The sequence below is a fragment of the Hyla sarda genome, unplaced genomic scaffold (genome assembly GCF_029499605.1).
Source record: "Hyla sarda isolate aHylSar1 unplaced genomic scaffold, aHylSar1.hap1 scaffold_1592, whole genome shotgun sequence".
In the NCBI taxonomy this organism is placed as follows: domain Eukaryota; kingdom Metazoa; phylum Chordata; class Amphibia; order Anura; family Hylidae; genus Hyla; species Hyla sarda.
Window position 1 is genome coordinate 25142 of NW_026608228.1, and position 25393 is coordinate 50534.

Below are 25393 nucleotides of genomic sequence, written 5' to 3' on the forward strand. Positions count from 1 at the left end.
TTTGCTGTGTATGTGACTATGGAGCTGTTTGGTGATGTCGTCTATTATGGCCTTCATAGAAGCAACAGGAGATTGTTGCATCCATCTAGAACCCTCAGAACTACAGTGCTATGATGTCACTCACTTCCACAGGCCTTGCAGAGTGTAAACAACAACAACCCAGCTTTGTTGTGTATGTAACCATAGGGATTTGTGATGTCACCTAGAACCTTCACAGCAGCGACAGCTTTATGAGGAGCATCAGCACTGCTCTGCCTGAGCAGAACCATCACCGCCATAGGTTGTCAAATAACCCGGATTTAACCCACACAGGTAAGTCCAATGGGGTGCAGGCATGTCCTCTATGCTTACAGCTTCCCGTGGGTGTTGGTTTGATACCGTTTGGGGACAGCCAAGGAGGCATCTGCAGGCAACAAAGGTAGGTGTGTGCTTGTGTGTGTGTTTCCTATGCAGATCCTAAGCCCAGTGTCACATGCAAGTAGGAGGAGTAAGAAGGGTTCCTGGCAAATCCGGGTTATGGATTGCATTTAAAAAGGCCCCGTGGGAGTGCAATGGGCCCCTGTCTTGCTGCTTAGCAATAATGGTATGGGTTTAGGTTCTGCTGTGTGTACTGGTGGTTGACTGCCCCCCAGCCCAGAGTGTGCATGGAAAATTGTCTGGCAGCCTCCCTGACAGCAAGCAGTGATAGTGCCCATGAAGGGGACCTTGTTGGGCCCGCCCCTTTCACGGTTATCGCTTCTCGGCCTTTTGGCTAAGATCAAGTGTAGTATCTGTTCTTATCAGTTTAATATCTGATACGTCCCCTATCTGGGGACCATATATTAAATGGATTTTTGAGAACGGGGGCCGATTTCGAAGCTTGCTTCCGTCGCCCTATGCATTGACCTGATATGGCAGTATCTTCGGGTACAGTGCACCACCCCCTTACAGGGTTAAAAAGAAAGATTCCTACTTTCATTGCTACCTGCTTGCTGGCTAGCCAGCTAGCCAGCCCTGTGGGCCTTGCTGCTGCTGCTGCAGCCAAAAAACAAAAGGTGGTGCTGCTGCTGCTTCTGCTGCTTCTGCTTCTGCTTGTGTCTGGCCGCTGTTGGAGCGTCCAGGCACAGGACTTCTGCTGCTGCTGACTAAATGGCCTCCTTAATTGGATCATTTGAGTAGCCAGCACACCTGTGCAGGTAGGGCATGACATGATAGGCAGCTGCCTTGATAGCGGGTGGGTGCTGAATGTTCCTAATTGACAAAATAAGATTAATGCTTATGAAGAAATATAAAATCTCATCCCTTCCCCAATATCGCGCCACACCCCTACCCCTTAATTCCCTGGTTGAACTTGATGGACATATGTCTTTTTTCGACCGTACTAACTATGTAACTATGTAACATAACATGGGGGGGGTCTCCTGGCTGTTCACACAGGTGTGTCATTGCTGTACATTGACCATGCATTGCTTCTGTGGTATTGCAAAGGCAAAGACAAATGCTTCCAGCCATCCATTGCACTAATGGATTGGTCATCAGCTGGCTGTCTATGTCCCGCATCAATATAGACCAAAGTACAGAGGGTTAGGCTATGCTATTGTGCACCTACCTGATGCATCAGAAGGTGCGAGGCCCTTGCTAAATTCTGTGCACAGACTTTGAGATCTATACTTTAGACTGTATCTAAACCTGCTCCAACATGGACTGACATTCTGGCCTACTTTCAGCCGATGCGACTTGTCTGTCGCTGAACAGTCGCTTTTTATGTATTCAGCACCTATGTATAATGTTGTAAAAATGCTCTAGAAGCTAAAGTCGCAGAAATGTCACACATATTTGGCCTGCAACTTTCTGTGCGACAAATTCAGACAGGAAAAATCAGTATAAATCCTTAGAAAATTATCCCCCAGTGTCTCCATCTGCTGGCGGTATTGAATAAGCATTGCTGCACTGATGGGGTATGCATTAGACGAAAAAAAAGAAGAAAAAGAAGAATAATACGCCCAGAAAAGAGGCGAAAAGGAGAAAAACGTAAAAAAACGTGAAAAAAAAGTAAGAGGAAGAGAAGGGAAAAAAAGGTGGAAATGGGTTTAAAAGTGATTTCGGCGGAGAAATATATATATATATATATATATATATATATATATATATATACGCGCACACACACACATATATATAAACGTATTCTCCGTTGAGATATTGCAGCCGCTGCTGTGTCCAGGCCCAGGAGCCTTAGCACTGTGCTGTGATGTCACTCAATACCACTGACATCACTAGGTGTAAACAACATCTCTCCTTTGCTGTGTATGTGACTATGGAGCTGTTTGGTGATGTCGTCTATTATGGCCTTCATAGAAGCAACAGGAGATTGTTGCATCCATCTAGAACCCTCAGAACTACAGTGCTATGATGTCACTCACTTCCACAGGCCTTGCAGAGTGTAAACAACAACAACCCAGCTTTGTTGTGTATGTAACCATAGGGATTTGTGATGTCACCTAGAACCTTCACAGCAGCGACAGCTTTATGAGGAGCATCAGCACTGCTCTGCCTGAGCAGAACCATCACCGCCATAGGTTGTCAAATAACCCGGATTTAACCCACACAGGTAAGTCCAATGGGGTGCAGGCATGTCCTCTATGCTTACAGCTTCCCGTGGGTGTTGGTTTGATACCGTTTGGGGACAGCCAAGGAGGCATCTGCAGGCAACAAAGGTAGGTGTATGCTTGTGTGTGTGTTTCCTATGCAGATCCTAAGCCCAGTGTCACATGCAAGTAGGAGGAGTAAGAAGGGTTCCTGGCAAATCCGGGTTATGGATTGCATTTAAAAAGGCCCCGTGGGAGTGCAATGGGCCCCTGTCTTGCTGCTTAGCAATAATGGTATGGGTTTAGGTTCTGCTGTGTGTACTGGTGGTTGACTGCCCCCCAGCCCAGAGTGTGCATGGAAAATTGTCTGGCAGCCTCCCTGACAGCAAGCAGTGATAGTGCCCATGAAGGGGACCTTGTTGGGCCCGCCCCTTTCACGGTTATCGCTTCTCGGCCTTTTGGCTAAGATCAAGTGTAGTATCTGTTCTTATCAGTTTAATATCTGATACGTCCCCTATCTGGGGACCATATATTAAATGGATTTTTGAGAACGGGGGCCGATTTCGAAGCTTGCTTCCGTCGCCCTATGCATTGACCCGATATGGCAGTATCTTCGGGTACAGTGCACCACCCCCTTACAGGGTTAAAAAGAAAGATTCCTACTTTCATTGCTACCTGCTTGCTGGCTAGCCAGCTAGCCAGCCCTGTGGGCCTTGCTGCTGCTGCTGCAGCCAAAAAACAAAAGGTGGTGCTGCTGCTGCTTCTGCTGCTTCTGCTTCTGCTTGTGTCTGGCCGCTGTTGGAGCGTCCAGGCACAGGACTTCTGCTGCTGCTGACTAAATGGCCTCCTTAATTGGATCATTTGAGTAGCCAGCACACCTGTGCAGGTAGGGCATGACATGATAGGCAGCTGCCTTGATAGCGGGTGGGTGCTGAATGTTCCTAATTGACAAAATAAGATTAATGCTTATGAAGAAATATAAAATCTCATCCCTTCCCCAATATCGCGCCACACCCCTACCCCTTAATTCCCTGGTTGAACTTGATGGACATATGTCTTTTTTCGACCGTACTAACTATGTAACTATGTAACATAACATGGGGGGGGTCTCCTGGCTGTTCACACAGGTGTGTCATTGCTGTACATTGACCATGCATTGCTTCTGTGGTATTGCAAAGGCAAAGACAAATGCTTCCAGCCATCCATTGCACTAATGGATTGGTCATCAGCTGGCTGTCTATGTCCCGCATCAATATAGACCAAAGTACAGAGGGTTAGGCTATGCTATTGTGCACCTACCTGATGCATCAGAAGGTGCGAGGCCCTTGCTAAATTCTGTGCACAGACTTTGAGATCTATACTTTAGACTGTATCTAAACCTGCTCCAACATGGACTGACATTCTGGCCTACTTTCAGCCGATGCGACTTGTCTGTCGCTGAACAGTCGCTTTTTATGTATTCAGCACCTATGTATAATGTTGTAAAAATGCTCTAGAAGCTAAAGTCGCAGAAATGTCACACATATTTGGCCTGCAACTTTCTGTGCGACAAATTCAGACAGGAAAAATCAGTATAAATCCTTAGAAAATTATCCCCCAGTGTCTCCATCTGCTGGCGGTATTGAATAAGCATTGCTGCACTGATGGGGTATGCATTAGACGAAAAAAAAGAAGAAAAAGAAGAATAATACGCCCAGAAAAGAGGCGAAAAGGAGAAAAACGTAAAAAAACGTGAAAAAAAAGTAAGAGGAAGAGAAGGGAAAAAAAGGTGGAAATGGGTTTAAAAGTGATTTCGGCGGAGAAATATATATATATATATATATATATATATATATATATATATATATACGCGCACACACACACATATATATAAACGTATTCTCCGTTGAGATATTGCAGCCGCTGCTGTGTCCAGGCCCAGGAGCCTTAGCACTGTGCTGTGATGTCACTCAATACCACTGACATCACTAGGTGTAAACAACATCTCTCCTTTGCTGTGTATGTGACTATGGAGCTGTTTGGTGATGTCGTCTATTATGGCCTTCATAGAAGCAACAGGAGATTGTTGCATCCATCTAGAACCCTCAGAACTACAGTGCTATGATGTCACTCACTTCCACAGGCCTTGCAGAGTGTAAACAACAACAACCCAGCTTTGTTGTGTATGTAACCATAGGGATTTGTGATGTCACCTAGAACCTTCACAGCAGCGACAGCTTTATGAGGAGCATCAGCACTGCTCTGCCTGAGCAGAACCATCACCGCCATAGGTTGTCAAATAACCCGGATTTAACCCACACAGGTAAGTCCAATGGGGTGCAGGCATGTCCTCTATGCTTACAGCTTCCCGTGGGTGTTGGTTTGATACCGTTTGGGGACAGCCAAGGAGGCATCTGCAGGCAACAAAGGTAGGTGTGTGCTTGTGTGTGTGTTTCCTATGCAGATCCTAAGCCCAGTGTCACATGCAAGTAGGAGGAGTAAGAAGGGTTCCTGGCAAATCCGGGTTATGGATTGCATTTAAAAAGGCCCCGTGGGAGTGCAATGGGCCCCTGTCTTGCTGCTTAGCAATAATGGTATGGGTTTAGGTTCTGCTGTGTGTACTGGTGGTTGACTGCCCCCCAGCCCAGAGTGTGCATGGAAAATTGTCTGGCAGCCTCCCTGACGGCAAGCAGTGATAGTGCCCATGAAGGGGACCTTGTTGGGCCCGCCCCTTTCACGGTTATCGCTTCTCGGCCTTTTGGCTAAGATCAAGTGTAGTATCTGTTCTTATCAGTTTAATATCTGATACGTCCCCTATCTGGGGACCATATATTAAATGGATTTTTGAGAACGGGGGCCGATTTCGAAGCTTGCTTCCGTCGCCCTATGCATTGACCCGATATGGCAGTATCTTCGGGTACAGTGCACCACCCCCTTACAGGGTTAAAAAGAAAGATTCCTACTTTCATTGCTACCTGCTTGCTGGCTAGCCAGCTAGCCAGCCCTGTGGGCCTTGCTGCTGCTGCTGCAGCCAAAAAACAAAAGGTGGTGCTGCTGCTGCTTCTGCTGCTTCTGCTTCTGCTTGTGTCTGGCCGCTGTTGGAGCGTCCAGGCACAGGACTTCTGCTGCTGCTGACTAAATGGCCTCCTTAATTGGATCATTTGAGTAGCCAGCACACCTGTGCAGGTAGGGCATGACATGATAGGCAGCTGCCTTGATAGCGGGTGGGTGCTGAATGTTCCTAATTGACAAAATAAGATTAATGCTTATGAAGAAATATAAAATCTCATCCCTTCCCCAATATCGCGCCACACCCCTACCCCTTAATTCCCTGGTTGAACTTGATGGACATATGTCTTTTTTCGACCGTACTAACTATGTAACTATGTAACATAACATGGGGGGGGTCTCCTGGCTGTTCACACAGGTGTGTCATTGCTGTACATTGACCATGCATTGCTTCTGTGGTATTGCAAAGGCAAAGACAAATGCTTCCAGCCATCCATTGCACTAATGGATTGGTCATCAGCTGGCTGTCTATGTCCCGCATCAATATAGACCAAAGTACAGAGGGTTAGGCTATGCTATTGTGCACCTACCTGATGCATCAGAAGGTGCGAGGCCCTTGCTAAATTCTGTGCACAGACTTTGAGATCTATACTTTAGACTGTATCTAAACCTGCTCCAACATGGACTGACATTCTGGCCTACTTTCAGCCGATGCGACTTGTCTGTCGCTGAACAGTCGCTTTTTATGTATTCAGCACCTATGTATAATGTTGTAAAAATGCTCTAGAAGCTAAAGTCGCAGAAATGTCACACATATTTGGCCTGCAACTTTCTGTGCGACAAATTCAGACAGGAAAAATCAGTATAAATCCTTAGAAAATTATCCCCCAGTGTCTCCATCTGCTGGCGGTATTGAATAAGCATTGCTGCACTGATGGGGTATGCATTAGACGAAAAAAAAGAAGAAAAAGAAGAATAATACGCCCAGAAAAGAGGCGAAAAGGAGAAAAACGTAAAAAAACGTGAAAAAAAAGTAAGAGGAAGAGAAGGGAAAAAAAGGTGGAAATGGGTTTAAAAGTGATTTCGGCGGAGAAATATATATATATATATATATATATATATATATATATATATATATATACGCGCACACACACACATATATATAAACGTATTCTCCGTTGAGATATTGCAGCCGCTGCTGTGTCCAGGCCCAGGAGCCTTAGCACTGTGCTGTGATGTCACTCAATACCACTGACATCACTAGGTGTAAACAACATCTCTCCTTTGCTGTGTATGTGACTATGGAGCTGTTTGGTGATGTCGTCTATTATGGCCTTCATAGAAGCAACAGGAGATTGTTGCATCCATCTAGAACCCTCAGAACTACAGTGCTATGATGTCACTCACTTCCACAGGCCTTGCAGAGTGTAAACAACAACAACCCAGCTTTGTTGTGTATGTAACCATAGGGATTTGTGATGTCACCTAGAACCTTAACAGCAGCGACAGCTTTATGAGGAGCATCAGCACTGCTCTGCCTGAGCAGAACCATCACCGCCATAGGTTGTCAAATAACCCGGATTTAACCCACACAGGTAAGTCCAATGGGGTGCAGGCATGTCCTCTATGCTTACAGCTTCCCGTGGGTGTTGGTTTGATACCGTTTGGGGACAGCCAAGGAGGCATCTGCAGGCAACAAAGGTAGGTGTGTGCTTGTGTGTGTGTTTCCTATGCAGATCCTAAGCCCAGTGTCACATGCAAGTAGGAGGAGTAAGAAGGGTTCCTGGCAAATCCGGGTTATGGATTGCATTTAAAAAGGCCCCGTGGGAGTGCAATGGGCCCCTGTCTTGCTGCTTAGCAATAATGGTATGGGTTTAGGTTCTGCTGTGTGTACTGGTGGTTGACTGCCCCCCAGCCCAGAGTGTGCATGGAAAATTGTCTGGCAGCCTCCCTGACAGCAAGCAGTGATAGTGCCCATGAAGGGGACCTTGTTGGGCCCGCCCCTTTCACGGTTATCGCTTCTCGGCCTTTTGGCTAAGATCAAGTGTAGTATCTGTTCTTATCAGTTTAATATCTGATACGTCCCCTATCTGGGGACCATATATTAAATGGATTTTTGAGAACGGGGGCCGATTTCGAAGCTTGCTTCCGTCGCCCTATGCATTGACCCGATATGACAGTATCTTCGGGTACAGTGCACCACCCCCTTACAGGGTTAAAAAGAAAGATTCCTACTTTCATTGCTACCTGCTTGCTGGCTAGCCAGCTAGCCAGCCCTGTGGGCCTTGCTGCTGCTGCTGCAGCCAAAAAACAAAAGGTGGTGCTGCTGCTGCTTCTGCTGCTTCTGCTTCTGCTTGTGTCTGGCCGCTGTTGGAGCGTCCAGGCACAGGACTTCTGCTGCTGCTGACTAAATGGCCTCCTTAATTGGATCATTTGAGTAGCCAGCACACCTGTGCAGGTAGGGCATGACATGATAGGCAGCTGCCTTGATAGCGGGTGGGTGCTGAATGTTCCTAATTGACAAAATAAGATTAATGCTTATGAAGAAATATAAAATCTCATCCCTTCCCCAATATCGCGCCACACCCCTACCCCTTAATTCCCTGGTTGAACTTGATGGACATATGTCTTTTTTCGACCGTACTAACTATGTAACTATGTAACATAACATGGGGGGGGTCTCCTGGCTGTTCACACAGGTGTGTCATTGCTGTACATTGACCATGCATTGCTTCTGTGGTATTGCAAAGGCAAAGACAAATGCTTCCAGCCATCCATTGCACTAATGGATTGGTCATCAGCTGGCTGTCTATGTCCCGCATCAATATAGACCAAAGTACAGAGGGTTAGGCTATGCTATTGTGCACCTACCTGATGCATCAGAAGGTGCGAGGCCCTTGCTAAATTCTGTGCACAGACTTTGAGATCTATACTTTAGACTGTATCTAAACCTGCTCCAACATGGACTGACATTCTGGCCTACTTTCAGCCGATGCGACTTGTCTGTCGCTGAACAGTCGCTTTTTATGTATTCAGCACCTATGTATAATGTTGTAAAAATGCTCTAGAAGCTAAAGTCGCAGAAATGTCACACATATTTGGCCTGCAACTTTCTGTGCGACAAATTCAGACAGGAAAAATCAGTATAAATCCTTAGAAAATTATCCCCCAGTGTCTCCATCTGCTGGCGGTATTGAATAAGCATTGCTGCACTGATGGGGTATGCATTAGACGAAAAAAAAGAAGAAAAAGAAGAATAATACGCCCAGAAAAGAGGCGAAAAGGAGAAAAACGTAAAAAAACGTGAAAAAAAAGTAAGAGGAAGAGAAGGGAAAAAAAGGTGGAAATGGGTTTAAAAGTGATTTCGGCGGAGAAATATATATATATATATATATATATATATATATATATATATATATACGCGCACACACACACATATATATAAACGTATTCTCCGTTGAGATATTGCAGCCGCTGCTGTGTCCAGGCCCAGGAGCCTTAGCACTGTGCTGTGATGTCACTCAATACCACTGACATCACTAGGTGTAAACAACATCTCTCCTTTGCTGTGTATGTGACTATGGAGCTGTTTGGTGATGTCGTCTATTATGGCCTTCATAGAAGCAACAGGAGATTGTTGCATCCATCTAGAACCCTCAGAACTACAGTGCTATGATGTCACTCACTTCCACAGGCCTTGCAGAGTGTAAACAACAACAACCCAGCTTTGTTGTGTATGTAACCATAGGGATTTGTGATGTCACCTAGAACCTTCACAGCAGCGACAGCTTTATGAGGAGCATCAGCACTGCTCTGCCTGAGCAGAACCATCACCGCCATAGGTTGTCAAATAACCCGGATTTAACCCACACAGGTAAGTCCAATGGGGTGCAGGCATGTCCTCTATGCTTACAGCTTCCCGTGGGTGTTGGTTTGATACCGTTTGGGGACAGCCAAGGAGGCATCTGCAGGCAACAAAGGTAGGTGTGTGCTTGTGTGTGTGTTTCCTATGCAGATCCTAAGCCCAGTGTCACATGCAAGTAGGAGGAGTAAGAAGGGTTCCTGGCAAATCCGGGTTATGGATTGCATTTAAAAAGGCCCCGTGGGAGTGCAATGGGCCCCTGTCTTGCTGCTTAGCAATAATGGTATGGGTTTAGGTTCTGCTGTGTGTACTGGTGGTTGACTGCCCCCCAGCCCAGAGTGTGCATGGAAAATTGTCTGGCAGCCTCCCTGACAGCAAGCAGTGATAGTGCCCATGAAGGGGACCTTGTTGGGCCCGCCCCTTTCACGGTTATCGCTTCTCGGCCTTTTGGCTAAGATCAAGTGTAGTATCTGTTCTTATCAGTTTAATATCTGATACGTCCCCTATCTGGGGACCATATATTAAATGGATTTTTGAGAACGGGGGCCGATTTCGAAGCTTGCTTCCGTCGCCCTATGCATTGACCCGATATGGCAGTATCTTCGGGTACAGTGCACCACCCCCTTACAGGGTTAAAAAGAAAGATTCCTACTTTCATTGCTACCTGCTTGCTGGCTAGCCAGCTAGCCAGCCCTGTGGGCCTTGCTGCTGCTGCTGCAGCCAAAAAACAAAAGGTGGTGCTGCTGCTGCTTCTGCTGCTTCTGCTTCTGCTTGTGTCTGGCCGCTGTTGGAGCGTCCAGGCACAGGACTTCTGCTGCTGCTGACTAAATGGCCTCCTTAATTGGATCATTTGAGTAGCCAGCACACCTGTGCAGGTAGGGCATGACATGATAGGCAGCTGCCTTGATAGCGGGTGGGTGCTGAATGTTCCTAATTGACAAAATAAGATTAATGCTTATGAAGAAATATAAAATCTCATCCCTTCCCCAATATCGCGCCACACCCCTACCCCTTAATTCCCTGGTTGAACTTGATGGACATATGTCTTTTTTCGACCGTACTAACTATGTAACTATGTAACATAACATGGGGGGGGTCTCCTGGCTGTTCACACAGGTGTGTCATTGCTGTACATTGACCATGCATTGCTTCTGTGGTATTGCAAAGGCAAAGACAAATGCTTCCAGCCATCCATTGCACTAATGGATTGGTCATCAGCTGGCTGTCTATGTCCCGCATCAATATAGACCAAAGTACAGAGGGTTAGGCTATGCTATTGTGCACCTACCTGATGCATCAGAAGGTGCGAGGCCCTTGCTAAATTCTGTGCACAGACTTTGAGATCTATACTTTAGACTGTATCTAAACCTGCTCCAACATGGACTGACATTCTGGCCTACTTTCAGCCGATGCGACTTGTCTGTCGCTGAACAGTCGCTTTTTATGTATTCAGCACCTATGTATAATGTTGTAAAAATGCTCTAGAAGCTAAAGTCGCAGAAATGTCACACATATTTGGCCTGCAACTTTCTGTGCGACAAATTCAGACAGGAAAAATCAGTATAAATCCTTAGAAAATTATCCCCCAGTGTCTCCATCTGCTGGCGGTATTGAATAAGCATTGCTGCACTGATGGGGTATGCATTAGACGAAAAAAAAGAAGAAAAAGAAGAATAATACGCCCAGAAAAGAGGCGAAAAGGAGAAAAACGTAAAAAAACGTGAAAAAAAAGTAAGAGGAAGAGAAGGGAAAAAAAGGTGGAAATGGGTTTAAAAGTGATTTCGGCGGAGAAATATATATATATATATATATATATATATATATATATATATATATATATACGCGCACACACACACATATATATAAACGTATTCTCCGTTGAGATATTGCAGCCGCTGCTGTGTCCAGGCCCAGGAGCCTTAGCACTGTGCTGTGATGTCACTCAATACCACTGACATCACTAGGTGTAAACAACATCTCTCCTTTGCTGTGTATGTGACTATGGAGCTGTTTGGTGATGTCGTCTATTATGGCCTTCATAGAAGCAACAGGAGATTGTTGCATCCATCTAGAACCCTCAGAACTACAGTGCTATGATGTCACTCACTTCCACAGGCCTTGCAGAGTGTAAACAACAACAACCCAGCTTTGTTGTGTATGTAACCATAGGGATTTGTGATGTCACCTAGAACCTTCACAGCAGCGACAGCTTTATGAGGAGCATCAGCACTGCTCTGCCTGAGCAGAACCATCACCGCCATAGGTTGTCAAATAACCCGGATTTAACCCACACAGGTAAGTCCAATGGGGTGCAGGCATGTCCTCTATGCTTACAGCTTCCCGTGGGTGTTGGTTTGATACCGTTTGGGGACAGCCAAGGAGGCATCTGCAGGCAACAAAGGTAGGTGTGTGCTTGTGTGTGTGTTTCCTATGCAGATCCTAAGCCCAGTGTCACATGCAAGTAGGAGGAGTAAGAAGGGTTCCTGGCAAATCCGGGTTATGGATTGCATTTAAAAAGGCCCCGTGGGAGTGCAATGGGCCCCTGTCTTGCTGCTTAGCAATAATGGTATGGGTTTAGGTTCTGCTGTGTGTACTGGTGGTTGACTGCCCCCCAGCCCAGAGTGTGCATGGAAAATTGTCTGGCAGCCTCCCTGACAGCAAGCAGTGATAGTGCCCATGAAGGGGACCTTGTTGGGCCCGCCCCTTTCACGGTTATCGCTTCTCGGCCTTTTGGCTAAGATCAAGTGTAGTATCTGTTCTTATCAGTTTAATATCTGATACGTCCCCTATCTGGGGACCATATATTAAATGGATTTTTGAGAACGGGGGCCGATTTCGAAGCTTGCTTCCGTCGCCCTATGCATTGACCCGATATGGCAGTATCTTCGGGTACAGTGCACCACCCCCTTACAGGGTTAAAAAGAAAGATTCCTACTTTCATTGCTACCTGCTTGCTGGCTAGCCAGCTAGCCAGCCCTGTGGGCCTTGCTGCTGCTGCTGCAGCCAAAAAACAAAAGGTGGTGCTGCTGCTGCTTCTGCTGCTTCTGCTTCTGCTTGTGTCTGGCCGCTGTTGGAGCGTCCAGGCACAGGACTTCTGCTGCTGCTGACTAAATGGCCTCCTTAATTGGATCATTTGAGTAGCCAGCACACCTGTGCAGGTAGGGCATGACATGATAGGCAGCTGCCTTGATAGCGGGTGGGTGCTGAATGTTCCTAATTGACAAAATAAGATTAATGCTTATGAAGAAATATAAAATCTCATCCCTTCCCCAATATCGCGCCACACCCCTACCCCTTAATTCCCTGGTTGAACTTGATGGACATATGTCTTTTTTCGACCGTACTAACTATGTAACTATGTAACATAACATGGGGGGGGTCTCCTGGCTGTTCACACAGGTGTGTCATTGCTGTACATTGACCATGCATTGCTTCTGTGGTATTGCAAAGGCAAAGACAAATGCTTCCAGCCATCCATTGCACTAATGGATTGGTCATCAGCTGGCTGTCTATGTCCCGCATCAATATAGACCAAAGTACAGAGGGTTAGGCTATGCTATTGTGCACCTACCTGATGCATCAGAAGGTGCGAGGCCCTTGCTAAATTCTGTGCACAGACTTTGAGATCTATACTTTAGACTGTATCTAAACCTGCTCCAACATGGACTGACATTCTGGCCTACTTTCAGCCGATGCGACTTGTCTGTCGCTGAACAGTCGCTTTTTATGTATTCAGCACCTATGTATAATGTTGTAAAAATGCTCTAGAAGCTAAAGTCGCAGAAATGTCACACATATTTGGCCTGCAACTTTCTGTGCGACAAATTCAGACAGGAAAAATCAGTATAAATCCTTAGAAAATTATCCCCCAGTGTCTCCATCTGCTGGCGGTATTGAATAAGCATTGCTGCACTGATGGGGTATGCATTAGACGAAAAAAAAGAAGAAAAAGAAGAATAATACGCCCAGAAAAGAGGCGAAAAGGAGAAAAACGTAAAAAAACGTGAAAAAAAAGTAAGAGGAAGAGAAGGGAAAAAAAGGTGGAAATGGGTTTAAAAGTGATTTCGGCGGAGAAATATATATATATATATATATATATATATATATATATATATATATATACGCGCACACACACACATATATATAAACGTATTCTCCGTTGAGATATTGCAGCCGCTGCTGTGTCCAGGCCCAGGAGCCTTAGCACTGTGCTGTGATGTCACTCAATACCACTGACATCACTAGGTGTAAACAACATCTCTCCTTTGCTGTGTATGTGACTATGGAGCTGTTTGGTGATGTCGTCTATTATGGCCTTCATAGAAGCAACAGGAGATTGTTGCATCCATCTAGAACCCTCAGAACTACAGTGCTATGATGTCACTCACTTCCACAGGCCTTGCAGAGTGTAAACAACAACAACCCAGCTTTGTTGTGTATGTAACCATAGGGATTTGTGATGTCACCTAGAACCTTCACAGCAGCGACAGCTTTATGAGGAGCATCAGCACTGCTCTGCCTGAGCAGAACCATCACCGCCATAGGTTGTCAAATAACCCGGATTTAACCCACACAGGTAAGTCCAATGGGGTGCAGGCATGTCCTCTATGCTTACAGCTTCCCGTGGGTGTTGGTTTGATACCGTTTGGGGACAGCCAAGGAGGCATCTGCAGGCAACAAAGGTAGGTGTGTGCTTGTGTGTGTGTTTCCTATGCAGATCCTAAGCCCAGTGTCACATGCAAGTAGGAGGAGTAAGAAGGGTTCCTGGCAAATCCGGGTTATGGATTGCATTTAAAAAGGCCCCGTGGGAGTGCAATGGGCCCCTGTCTTGCTGCTTAGCAATAATGGTATGGGTTTAGGTTCTGCTGTGTGTACTGGTGGTTGACTGCCCCCCAGCCCAGAGTGTGCATGGAAAATTGTCTGGCAGCCTCCCTGACAGCAAGCAGTGATAGTGCCCATGAAGGGGACCTTGTTGGGCCCGCCCCTTTCACGGTTATCGCTTCTCGGCCTTTTGGCTAAGATCAAGTGTAGTATCTGCTCGCTTGGTCTGGTCAGAGGGTGTCTGGGGTACCCGGCTCCTTGGCCTGGGGGGATCGTCCTTCTTAACGGAGGGACTTCACCCCCCTGCTGCTATTAGGGAGCCGGCTTAGTCCCCAGACAACGGGAGGCGATCACCCTTCACTGCCCACTCTTTGGTGGGGGAGTGTTTTTCTGTCCCTGCCTGGACACGCCTATTGAAGATGGAAGAGATCATGGACACCTCTCAATCTGTTGGAGAGGAGGTTCCTTTTTTTGGGAAGATCAAGAATGGGGTCCGGATCCTGCTGAAAGACCTTGAGAAGAAAAGAAGAGGACTTTCCTTTGTAATGGAGGAAATTCTTTTTGGAGTTTTGGAAATTGCAAAGACACAAATCCTTTCCATGTTGGAATTTCCAAAGAAAGGGTGCTTTGATGTTATTTTGGTTTCCGAAGAGGATTATGATTTATTTTGGAAGAAATTTGAGACAATCAAGTCTGATCCAGTGTGGGAGGGCGTGGAAGTCATTCCCCACTTTCCCAGGAGAGAAAGAATTTTAACGGTGAGGATGTATAGTCCTTACGTCCCTGAGGAGGATATTATAATTCTTTTGATCCAATTTTGTGAGGAAATTGCGCCACTTGGGAAAATTTATAATCAGTATGGAGTCTGGACAACAAAGTGGAGATTTAAAGTAAAGTTCAAGGAAGACGCAGATGGAAGAGTTCTTTATCCCCCTGCCCGTTTTAAAATAGGGGTTATCAATGGAGATATGTTTTTTGCAGGTATGCAGAATTTCTGTAGAAAATGCAAGAAATATGGCCATTTAAAGGAAGAGTGCACCTCAATGTGGTGCCAAAAATGCCAAAAAGAAGGTCATGAAATCGAATCCTGTAGCCAAAAAAGTAAATGTAATTTATGTAACAAAATTGGTCACATGTATGTGAACTGTCCAAAGAGGAAGAAGAAAAGAGAAGAAGAAGTTTCTGAACAAGAGCCAGAAATTAAAAGATCTGTGAGAAAAGATAAGGAAGTGGTAACCCAAGAGCCAAAAATTGTTGGAAAAGAGATGATAGTAGAAGAAAAGAACATTGGAGAGCATAAGAGTAAAAAGAAAAATGAAGAGCCGGTGAGAGATTTAAGAGGATATTCAGGGTCTTTCCAAACTATTTTGGAGAGAGCTCCAGATGAGGAAAGAGAATTGTTCTTACAGGACCTGGATGATCTATTATCCACCTTTAAAGCCCAGTTACCTGCAGTAAGAAACAAAGTTTATGATTCTTTTCGCCCTGACGTGGATCGATTTATGGTAACTTATAAAATACCGGCCTGGTTGGCCATCCCAGTAAAAAGGGAAATGGAAAAAGGAAGCTTAACCTATGGTTTAATTGATTACTTGGCAGTTTACGCCCGGAGAAAGGGAATGAATTTGTTATAATTTTGGAATGTTTATTATTTTTATTGTTGTTATAATATTTTATTTCAATTTGTCTTTTTTTTAGGAATAAATAAAAGTGTTACCTGATGATGAACAAAACAATCGAGTCCATATAAGATCTTGGAGCTCTGATTGAGTTCTGAGGGCTAACTAAAAAAAAAAATCTGTTCTTATCAGTTTAATATCTGATACGTCCCCTATCTGGGGACCATATATTAAATGGATTTTTGAGAACGGGGGCCGATTTCGAAGCTTGCTTCCGTCGCCCTATGCATTGACCCGATATGGCAGTATCTTCGGGTACAGTGCACCACCCCCTTACAGGGTTAAAAAGAAAGATTCCTACTTTCATTGCTACCTGCTTGCTGGCTAGCCAGCTAGCCAGCCCTGTGGGCCTTGCTGCTGCTGCTGCAGCCAAAAAACAAAAGGTGGTGCTGCTGCTTCTGCTGCTTCTGCTTCTGCTTGTGTCTGGCCGCTGTTGGAGCGTCCAGGCACAGGACTTCTGCTGCTGCTGACTAAATGGCCTCCTTAATTGGATCATTTGAGTAGCCAGCACACCTGTGCAGGTAGGGCATGACATGATAGGCAGCTGCCTTGATAGCGGGTGGGTGCTGAATGTTCCTAATTGACAAAATAAGATTAATGCTTATGAAGAAATATAAAATCTCATCCCTTCCCCAATATCGCGCCACACCCCTACCCCTTAATTCCCTGGTTGAACTTGATGGACATATGTCTTTTTTCGACCGTACTAACTATGTAACTATGTAACATAACATGGGGGGGGTCTCCTGGCTGTTCACACAGGTGTGTCATTGCTGTACATTGACCATGCATTGCTTCTGTGGTATTGCAAAGGCAAAGACAAATGCTTCCAGCCATCCATTGCACTAATGGATTGGTCATCAGCTGGCTGTCTATGTCCCGCATCAATATAGACCAAAGTACAGAGGGTTAGGCTATGCTATTGTGCACCTACCTGATGCATCAGAAGGTGCGAGGCCCTTGCTAAATTCTGTGCACAGACTTTGAGATCTATACTTTAGACTGTATCTAAACCTGCTCCAACATGGACTGACATTCTGGCCTACTTTCAGCCGATGCGACTTGTCTGTCGCTGAACAGTCGCTTTTTATGTATTCAGCACCTATGTATAATGTTGTAAAAATGCTCTAGAAGCTAAAGTCGCAGAAATGTCACACATATTTGGCCTGCAACTTTCTGTGCGACAAATTCAGACAGGAAAAATCAGTATAAATCCTTAGAAAATTATCCCCCAGTGTCTCCATCTGCTGGCGGTATTGAATAAGCATTGCTGCACTGATGGGGTATGCATTAGACGAAAAAAAAGAAGAAAAAGAAGAATAATACGCCCAGAAAAGAGGCGAAAAGGAGAAAAACGTAAAAAAACGTGAAAAAAAAGTAAGAGGAAGAGAAGGGAAAAAAAGGTGGAAATGGGTTTAAAAGTGATTTCGGCGGAGAAATATATATATATATATATATATATATATATATATATATATATACGCGCACACACACACATATATATAAACGTATTCTCCGTTGAGATATTGCAGCCGCTGCTGTGTCCAGGCCCAGGAGCCTTAGCACTGTGCTGTGATGTCACTCAATACCACTGACATCACTAGGTGTAAACAACATCTCTCCTTTGCTGTGTATGTGACTATGGAGCTGTTTGGTGATGTCGTCTATTATGGCCTTCATAGAAGCAACAGGAGATTGTTGCATCCATCTAGAACCCTCAGAACTACAGTGCTATGATGTCACTCACTTCCACAGGCCTTGCAGAGTGTAAACAACAACAACCCAGCTTTGTTGTGTATGTAACCATAGGGATTTGTGATGTCACCTAGAACCTTCACAGCAGCGACAGCTTTATGAGGAGCATCAGCACTGCTCTGCCTGAGCAGAACCATCACCGCCATAGGTTGTCAAATAACCCGGATTTAACCCACACAGGTAAGTCCAATGGGGTGCAGGCATGTCCTCTATGCTTACAGCTTCCCGTGGGTGTTGGTTTGATACCGTTTGGGGACAGCCAAGGAGGCATCTGCAGGCAACAAAGGTAGGTGTGTGCTTGTGTGTGTGTTTCCTATGCAGATCCTAAGCCCAGTGTCACATGCAAGTAGGAGGAGTAAGAAGGGTTCCTGGCAAATCCGGGTTATGGATTGCATTTAAAAAGGCCCCGTGGGAGTGCAATGGGCCCCTGTCTTGCTGCTTAGCAATAATGGTATGGGTTTAGGTTCTGCTGTGTGTACTGGTGGTTGACTGCCCCCCAGCCCAGAGTGTGCATGGAAAATTGTCTGGCAGCCTCCCTGACAGCAAGCAGTGATAGTGCCCATGAAGGGGACCTTGTTGGGCCCGCCCCTTTCACGGTTATCGCTTCTCGGCCTTTTGGCTAAGATCAAGTGTAGTATCTGTTCTTATCAGTTTAATATCTGATACGTCCCCTATCTGGGGACCATATATTAAATGGATTTTTGAGAACGGGGGCCGATTTCGAAGCTTGCTTCCGTCGCCCTATGCATTGACCCGATATGGCAGTATCTTCGGGTACAGTGCACCACCCCCTTACAGGGTTAAAAAGAAAGATTCCTACTTTCATTGCTACCTGCTTGCTGGCTAGCCAGCTAGCCAGCCCTGTGGGCCTTGCTGCTGCTGCTGCAGCCAAAAAACAAAAGGTGGTGCTGCTGCTGCTTCTGCTGCTTCTGCTTCTGCTTGTGTCTGGCCGCTGTTGGAGCGTCCAGGCACAGGACTTCTGCTGCTGCTGACTAAATGGCCTCCTTAATTGGATCATTTGAGTAGCCAGCACACCTGTGCAGGTAGGGCATGACATGATAGGCAGCTGCCTTGATAGCGGGTGGGTGCTGAATGTTCCTAATTGACAAAATAAGATTAATGCTTATGAAGAAATATAAAATCTCATCCCTTCCCCAATATCGCGCCACACCCCTACCCCTTAATTCCCTGGTTGAACTTGATGGACATATGTCTTTTTTCGACCGTACTAACTATGTAACTATGTAACATAACATGGGGGGGGTCTCCTGGCTGTTCACACAGGTGTGTCATTGCTGTACATTGACCATGCATTGCTTCTGTGGTATTGCAAAGGCAAAGACAAATGCTTCCAGCCATCCATTGCACTAATGGATTGGTCATCAGCTGGCTGTCTATGTCCCGCATCAATATAGACCAAAGTACAGAGGGTTAGGCTATGCTATTGTGCACCTACCTGATGCATCAGAAGGTGCGAGGCCCTTGCTAAATTCTGTGCACAGACTTTGAGATCTATACTTTAGACTGTATCTAAACCTGCTCCAACATGGACTGACATTCTGGCCTACTTTCAGCCGATGCGACTTGTCTGTCGCTGAACAGTCGCTTTTTATGTATTCAGCACCTATGTATAATGTTGTAAAAATGCTCTAGAAGCTAAAGTCGCAGAAATGTCACACATATTTGGCCTGCAACTTTCTGTGCGACAAATTCAGACAGGAAAAATCAGTATAAATCCTTAGAAAATTATCCCCCGTGTCTCCATCTGCTGGCGGTATTGAATAAGCATTGCTGCACTGATGGGGTATGCATTAGACGAAAAAAAAGAAGAAAAAGAAGAATAATACGCCCAGAAAAGAGGCGAAAAGGAGAAAAACGTAAAAAAACGTGAAAAAAAAGTAAGAGGAAGAGAAGGGAAAAAAAGGTGGAAATGGGTTTAAAAGTGATTTCGGCGGAGAAATATATATATATATATATATATATATATATATATATATACGCGCACACACACACATATATATAAACGTATTCTCCGTTGAGATATTGCAGCCGCTGCTGTGTCCAGGCCCAGGAGCCTTAGCACTGTGCTGTGATGTCACTCAATACCACTGACATCACTAGGTGTAAACAACATCTCTCCTTTGCTGTGTATGTGACTATGGAGCTGTTTGGTGATGTCGTCTATTATGGCCTTCATAGAAGCAACAGGAGATTGTTGCATCCATCTAGAACCCTCAGAACTACAGTGCTATGATGTCACTCACTTCCACAGGCCTTGCAGAGTGTAAACAACAACAACCCAGCTTTGTTGTGTATGTAACCATAGGGATTTGTGATGTCACCTAGAACCTTCACAGCAGCGACAGCTTTATGAGGAGCATCAGCACTGCTCTGCCTGAGCAGAACCATCACCGCCATAGGTTGTCAAATAACCCGGATTTAACCCACACAGGTAAGTCCAATGGGGTGCAGGCATGTCCTCTATGCTTACAGCTTCCCGTGGGTGTTGGTTTGATACCGTTTGGGGACAGCCAAGGAGGCATCTGCAGGCAACAAAGGTAGGTGTGTGCTTGTGTGTGTGTTTCCTATGCAGATCCTAAGCCCAGTGTCACATGCAAGTAGGAGGAGTAAGAAGGGTTCCTGGCAAATCCGGGTTATGGATTGCATTTAAAAAGGCCCCGTGGGAGTGCAATGGGCCCCTGTCTTGCTGCTTAGCAATAATGGTATGGGTTTAGGTTCTGCTGTGTGTACTGGTGGTTGACTGCCCCCCAGCCCAGAGTGTGCATGGAAAATTGTCTGGCAGCCTCCCTGACAGCAAGCAGTGATAGTGCCCATGAAGGGGACCTTGTTGGGCCCGCCCCTTTCACGGTTATCGCTTCTCGGCCTTTTGGCTAAGATCAAGTGTAGTATCTGTTCTTATCAGTTTAATATCTGATACGTCCCCTATCTGGGGACCATATATTAAATGGATTTTTGAGAACGGGGGCCGATTTCGAAGCTTGCTTCCGTCGCCCTATGCATTGACCCGATATGGCAGTATCTTCGGGTACAGTGCACCACCCCCTTACAGGGTTAAAAAGAAAGATTCCTACTTTCATTGCTACCTGCTTGCTGGCTAGCCAGCTAGCCAGCCCTGTGGGCCTTGCTGCTGCTGCTGCTGCAGCCAAAAAACAAAAGGTGGTGCTGCTGCTGCTTCTGCTGCTTCTGCTTCTGCTTGTGTCTGGCCGCTGTTGGAGCGTCCAGGCACAGGACTTCTGCTGCTGCTGACTAAATGGCCTCCTTAATTGGATCATTTGAGTAGCCAGCACACCTGTGCAGGTAGGGCATGACATGATAGGCAGCTGCCTTGATAGCGGGTGGGTGCTGAATGTTCCTAATTGACAAAATAAGATTAATGCTTATGAAGAAATATAAAATCTCATCCCTTCCCCAATATCGCGCCACACCCCTACCCCTTAATTCCCTGGTTGAACTTGATGGACATATGTCTTTTTTCGACCGTACTAACTATGTAACTATGTAACATAACATGGGGGGGGTCTCCTGGCTGTTCACACAGGTGTGTCATTGCTGTACATTGACCATGCATTGCTTCTGTGGTATTGCAAAGGCAAAGACAAATGCTTCCAGCCATCCATTGCACTAATGGATTGGTCATCAGCTGGCTGTCTATGTCCCGCATCAATATAGACCAAAGTACAGAGGGTTAGGCTATGCTATTGTGCACCTACCTGATGCATCAGAAGGTGCGAGGCCCTTGCTAAATTCTGTGCACAGACTTTGAGATCTATACTTTAGACTGTATCTAAACCTGCTCCAACATGGACTGACATTCTGGCCTACTTTCAGCCGATGCGACTTGTCTGTCGCTGAACAGTCGCTTTTTATGTATTCAGCACCTATGTATAATGTTGTAAAAATGCTCTAGAAGCTAAAGTCGCAGAAATGTCACACATATTTGGCCTGCAACTTTCTGTGCGACAAATTCAGACAGGAAAAATCAGTATAAATCCTTAGAAAATTATCCCCCAGTGTCTCCATCTGCTGGCGGTATTGAATAAGCATTGCTGCACTGATGGGGTATGCATTAGACGAAAAAAAAGAAGAAAAAGAAGAATAATACGCCCAGAAAAGAGGCGAAAAGGAGAAAAACGTAAAAAAACGTGAAAAAAAAGTAAGAGGAAGAGAAGGGAAAAAAAGGTGGAAATGGGTTTAAAAGTGATTTCGGCGGAGAAATATATATATATATATATATATATATATATATATATATATATATACGCGCACACACACACATATATATAAACGTATTCTCCGTTGAGATATTGCAGCCACTGCTGTGTCCAGGCCCAGGAGCCTTAGCACTGTGCTGTGATGTCACTCAATACCACTGACATCACTAGGTGTAAACAACATCTCTCCTTTGCTGTGTATGTGACTATGGAGCTGTTTGGTGATGTCGTCTATTATGGCCTTCATAGAAGCAACAGGAGATTGTTGCATCCATCTAGAACCCTCAGAACTACAGTGCTATGATGTCACTCACTTCCACAGGCCTTGCAGAGTGTAAACAACAACAACCCAGCTTTGTTGTGTATGTAACCATAGGGATTTGTGATGTCACCTAGAACCTTCACAGCAGCGACAGCTTTATGAGGAGCATCAGCACTGCTCTGCCTGAGCAGAACCATCACCGCCATAGGTTGTCAAATAACCCGGATTTAACCCACACAGGTAAGTCCAATGGGGTGCAGGCATGTCCTCTATGCTTACAGCTTCCCGTGGGTGTTGGTTTGATACCGTTTGGGGACAGCCAAGGAGGCATCTGCAGGCAACAAAGGTAGGTGTGTGCTTGTGTGTGTGTTTCCTATGCAGATCCTAAGCCCAGTGTCACATGCAAGTAGGAGGAGTAAGAAGGGTTCCTGGCAAATCCGGGTTATGGATTGCATTTAAAAAGGCCCCGTGGGAGTGCAATGGGCCCCTGTCTTGCTGCTTAGCAATAATGGTATGGGTTTAGGTTCTGCTGTGTGTACTGGTGGTTGACTGCCCCCCAGCCCAGAGTGTGCATGGAAAATTGTCTGGCAGCCTCCCTGACAGCAAGCAGTGATAGTGCCCATGAAGGGGACCTTGTTGGGCCCGCCCCTTTCACGGTTATCGCTTCTCGGCCTTTTGGCTAAGATCAAGTGTAGTATCTGTTCTTATCAGTTTAATATCTGATACGTCCCCTATCTGGGGACCATATATTAAATGGATTTTTGAGAACGGGGGCCGATTTCGAAGCTTGCTTCCGTCGCCCTATGCATTGACCCGATATGGCAGTATCTTCGGGTACAGTGCACCACCCCCTTACAGGGTTAAAAAGAAAGATTCCTACTTTCATTGCTACCTGCTTGCTGGCTAGCCAGCTAGCCAGCCCTGTGGGCCTTGCTGCTGCTGCTGCAGCCAAAAAACAAAAGGTGGTGCTGCTGCTGCTTCTGCTGCTTCTGCTTCTGCTTGTGTCTGGCCGCTGTTGGAGCGTCCAGGCACAGGACTTCTGCTGCTGCTGACTAAATGGCCTCCTTAATTGGATCATTTGAGTAGCCAGCACACCTGTGCAGGTAGGGCATGACATGATAGGCAGCTGCCTTGATAGCGGGTGGGTGCTGAATGTTCCTAATTGACAAAATAAGATTAATGCTTATGAAGAAATATAAAATCTCATCCCTTCCCCAATATCGCGCCACACCCCTACCCCTTAATTCCCTGGTTGAACTTGATGGACATATGTCTTTTTTCGACCGTACTAACTATGTAACTATGTAACATAACATGGGGGGGGTCTCCTGGCTGTTCACACAGGTGTGTCATTGCTGTACATTGACCATGCATTGCTTCTGTGGTATTGCAAAGGCAAAGACAAATGCTTCCAGCCATCCATTGCACTAATGGATTGGTCATCAGCTGGCTGTCTATGTCCCGCATCAATATAGACCAAAGTACAGAGGGTTAGGCTATGCTATTGTGCACCTACCTGATGCATCAGAAGGTGCGAGGCCCTTGCTAAATTCTGTGCACAGACTTTGAGATCTATACTTTAGACTGTATCTAAACCTGCTCCAACATGGACTGACATTCTGGCCTACTTTCAGCCGATGCGACTTGTCTGTCGCTGAACAGTCGCTTTTTATGTATTCAGCACCTATGTATAATGTTGTAAAAATGCTCTAGAAGCTAAAGTCGCAGAAATGTCACACATATTTGGCCTGCAACTTTCTGTGCGACAAATTCAGACAGGAAAAATCAGTATAAATCCTTAGAAAATTATCCCCCAGTGTCTCCATCTGCTGGCGGTATTGAATAAGCATTGCTGCACTGATGGGGTATGCATTAGACGAAAAAAAAGAAGAAAAAGAAGAATAATACGCCCAGAAAAGAGGCGAAAAGGAGAAAAACGTAAAAAAACGTGAAAAAAAAGTAAGAGGAAGAGAAGGGAAAAAAAGGTGGAAATGGGTTTAAAAGTGATTTCGGCGGAGAAATATATATATATATATATATATATATATATATATATATATATATACGCGCACACACACACATATATATAAACGTATTCTCCGTTGAGATATTGCAGCCGCTGCTGTGTCCAGGCCCAGGAGCCTTAGCACTGTGCTGTGATGTCACTCAATACCACTGACATCACTAGGTGTAAACAACATCTCTCCTTTGCTGTGTATGTGACTATGGAGCTGTTTGGTGATGTCGTCTATTATGGCCTTCATAGAAGCAACAGGAGATTGTTGCATCCATCTAGAACCCTCAGAACTACAGTGCTATGATGTCACTCACTTCCACAGGCCTTGCAGAGTGTAAACAACAACAACCCAGCTTTGTTGTGTATGTAACCATAGGGATTTGTGATGTCACCTAGAACCTTCACAGCAGCGACAGCTTTATGAGGAGCATCAGCACTGCTCTGCCTGAGCAGAACCATCACCGCCATAGGTTAATAACCCGGATTTAACCCACACAGGTAAGTCCAATGGGGTGCAGGCATGTCCTCTATGCTTACAGCTTCCCGTGGGTGTTGGTTTGATACCGTTTGGGGACAGCCAAGGAGGCATCTGCAGGCAACAAAGGTAGGTGTGTGCTTGTGTGTGTGTTTCCTATGCAGATCCTAAGCCCAGTGTCACATGCAAGTAGGAGGAGTAAGAAGGGTTCCTGGCAAATCCGGGTTATGGATTGCATTTAAAAAGGCCCCGTGGGAGTGCAATGGGCCCCTGTCTTGCTGCTTAGCAATAATGGTATGGGTTTAGGTTCTGCTGTGTGTACTGGTGGTTGACTGCCCCCCAGCCCAGAGTGTGCATGGAAAATTGTCTGGCAGCCTCCCTGACAGCAAGCAGTGATAGTGCCCATGAAGGGGACCTTGTTGGGCCCGCCCCTTTCACGGTTATCGCTTCTCGGCCTTTTGGCTAAGATCAAGTGTAGTATCTGTTCTTATCAGTTTAATATCTGATACGTCCCCTATCTGGGGACCATATATTAAATGGATTTTTGAGAACGGGGGCCGATTTCGAAGCTTGCTTCCGTCGCCCTATGCATTGACCCGATATGGCAGTATCTTCGGGTACAGTGCACCACCCCCTTACAGGGTTAAAAAGAAAGATTCCTACTTTCATTGCTACCTGCTTGCTGGCTAGCCAGCTAGCCAGCCCTGTGGGCCTTGCTGCTGCTGCTGCAGCCAAAAA

General features: G+C 45.7%; 11 non-coding genes and 1 pseudogene across 11 annotated transcripts; all 12 read left to right on the forward strand.

The window, feature by feature from the left end:
• Positions 1-731: 731 nt before the first annotated feature.
• Positions 732-922, forward strand: LOC130310727 (U2 spliceosomal RNA). The gene has a single exon (XR_008859215.1). It is a non-coding gene; the product is annotated as a U2 spliceosomal RNA (small nuclear RNA).
• A 2084-nt stretch (positions 923-3006) lies between these two features.
• On the forward strand, positions 3007-3197 carry LOC130310709 (U2 spliceosomal RNA). Its single transcript, XR_008859197.1, has one exon. It is a non-coding gene; the product is annotated as a U2 spliceosomal RNA (small nuclear RNA).
• A 2088-nt stretch (positions 3198-5285) lies between these two features.
• Positions 5286-5476, forward strand: LOC130310710 (U2 spliceosomal RNA). The gene has a single exon (XR_008859198.1). It is a non-coding gene; the product is annotated as a U2 spliceosomal RNA (small nuclear RNA).
• A 2090-nt stretch (positions 5477-7566) lies between these two features.
• On the forward strand, positions 7567-7757 carry LOC130310726 (U2 spliceosomal RNA). Its single transcript, XR_008859214.1, has one exon. It is a non-coding gene; the product is annotated as a U2 spliceosomal RNA (small nuclear RNA).
• Positions 7758-9845: 2088 nt separating this feature from the next.
• Positions 9846-10036, forward strand: LOC130310711 (U2 spliceosomal RNA). The gene has a single exon (XR_008859199.1). It is a non-coding gene; the product is annotated as a U2 spliceosomal RNA (small nuclear RNA).
• A 2092-nt stretch (positions 10037-12128) lies between these two features.
• Positions 12129-12319, forward strand: LOC130310712 (U2 spliceosomal RNA). Its single transcript, XR_008859200.1, has one exon. It is a non-coding gene; the product is annotated as a U2 spliceosomal RNA (small nuclear RNA).
• A 2090-nt stretch (positions 12320-14409) lies between these two features.
• On the forward strand, positions 14410-14546 carry LOC130310734 (U2 spliceosomal RNA; annotated as a pseudogene).
• A 1454-nt stretch (positions 14547-16000) lies between these two features.
• Positions 16001-16185, forward strand: LOC130310731 (U2 spliceosomal RNA). Its single transcript, XR_008859218.1, has one exon. It is a non-coding gene; the product is annotated as a U2 spliceosomal RNA (small nuclear RNA).
• A 2083-nt stretch (positions 16186-18268) lies between these two features.
• LOC130310713 (U2 spliceosomal RNA) lies at positions 18269-18459 on the forward strand. The gene has a single exon (XR_008859201.1). It is a non-coding gene; the product is annotated as a U2 spliceosomal RNA (small nuclear RNA).
• A 2081-nt stretch (positions 18460-20540) lies between these two features.
• On the forward strand, positions 20541-20731 carry LOC130310714 (U2 spliceosomal RNA). Its single transcript, XR_008859202.1, has one exon. It is a non-coding gene; the product is annotated as a U2 spliceosomal RNA (small nuclear RNA).
• Positions 20732-22822: 2091 nt separating this feature from the next.
• On the forward strand, positions 22823-23013 carry LOC130310715 (U2 spliceosomal RNA). Its single transcript, XR_008859203.1, has one exon. It is a non-coding gene; the product is annotated as a U2 spliceosomal RNA (small nuclear RNA).
• A 2084-nt stretch (positions 23014-25097) lies between these two features.
• Positions 25098-25288, forward strand: LOC130310716 (U2 spliceosomal RNA). Its single transcript, XR_008859204.1, has one exon. It is a non-coding gene; the product is annotated as a U2 spliceosomal RNA (small nuclear RNA).
• Positions 25289-25393: the final 105 nt, after the last annotated feature.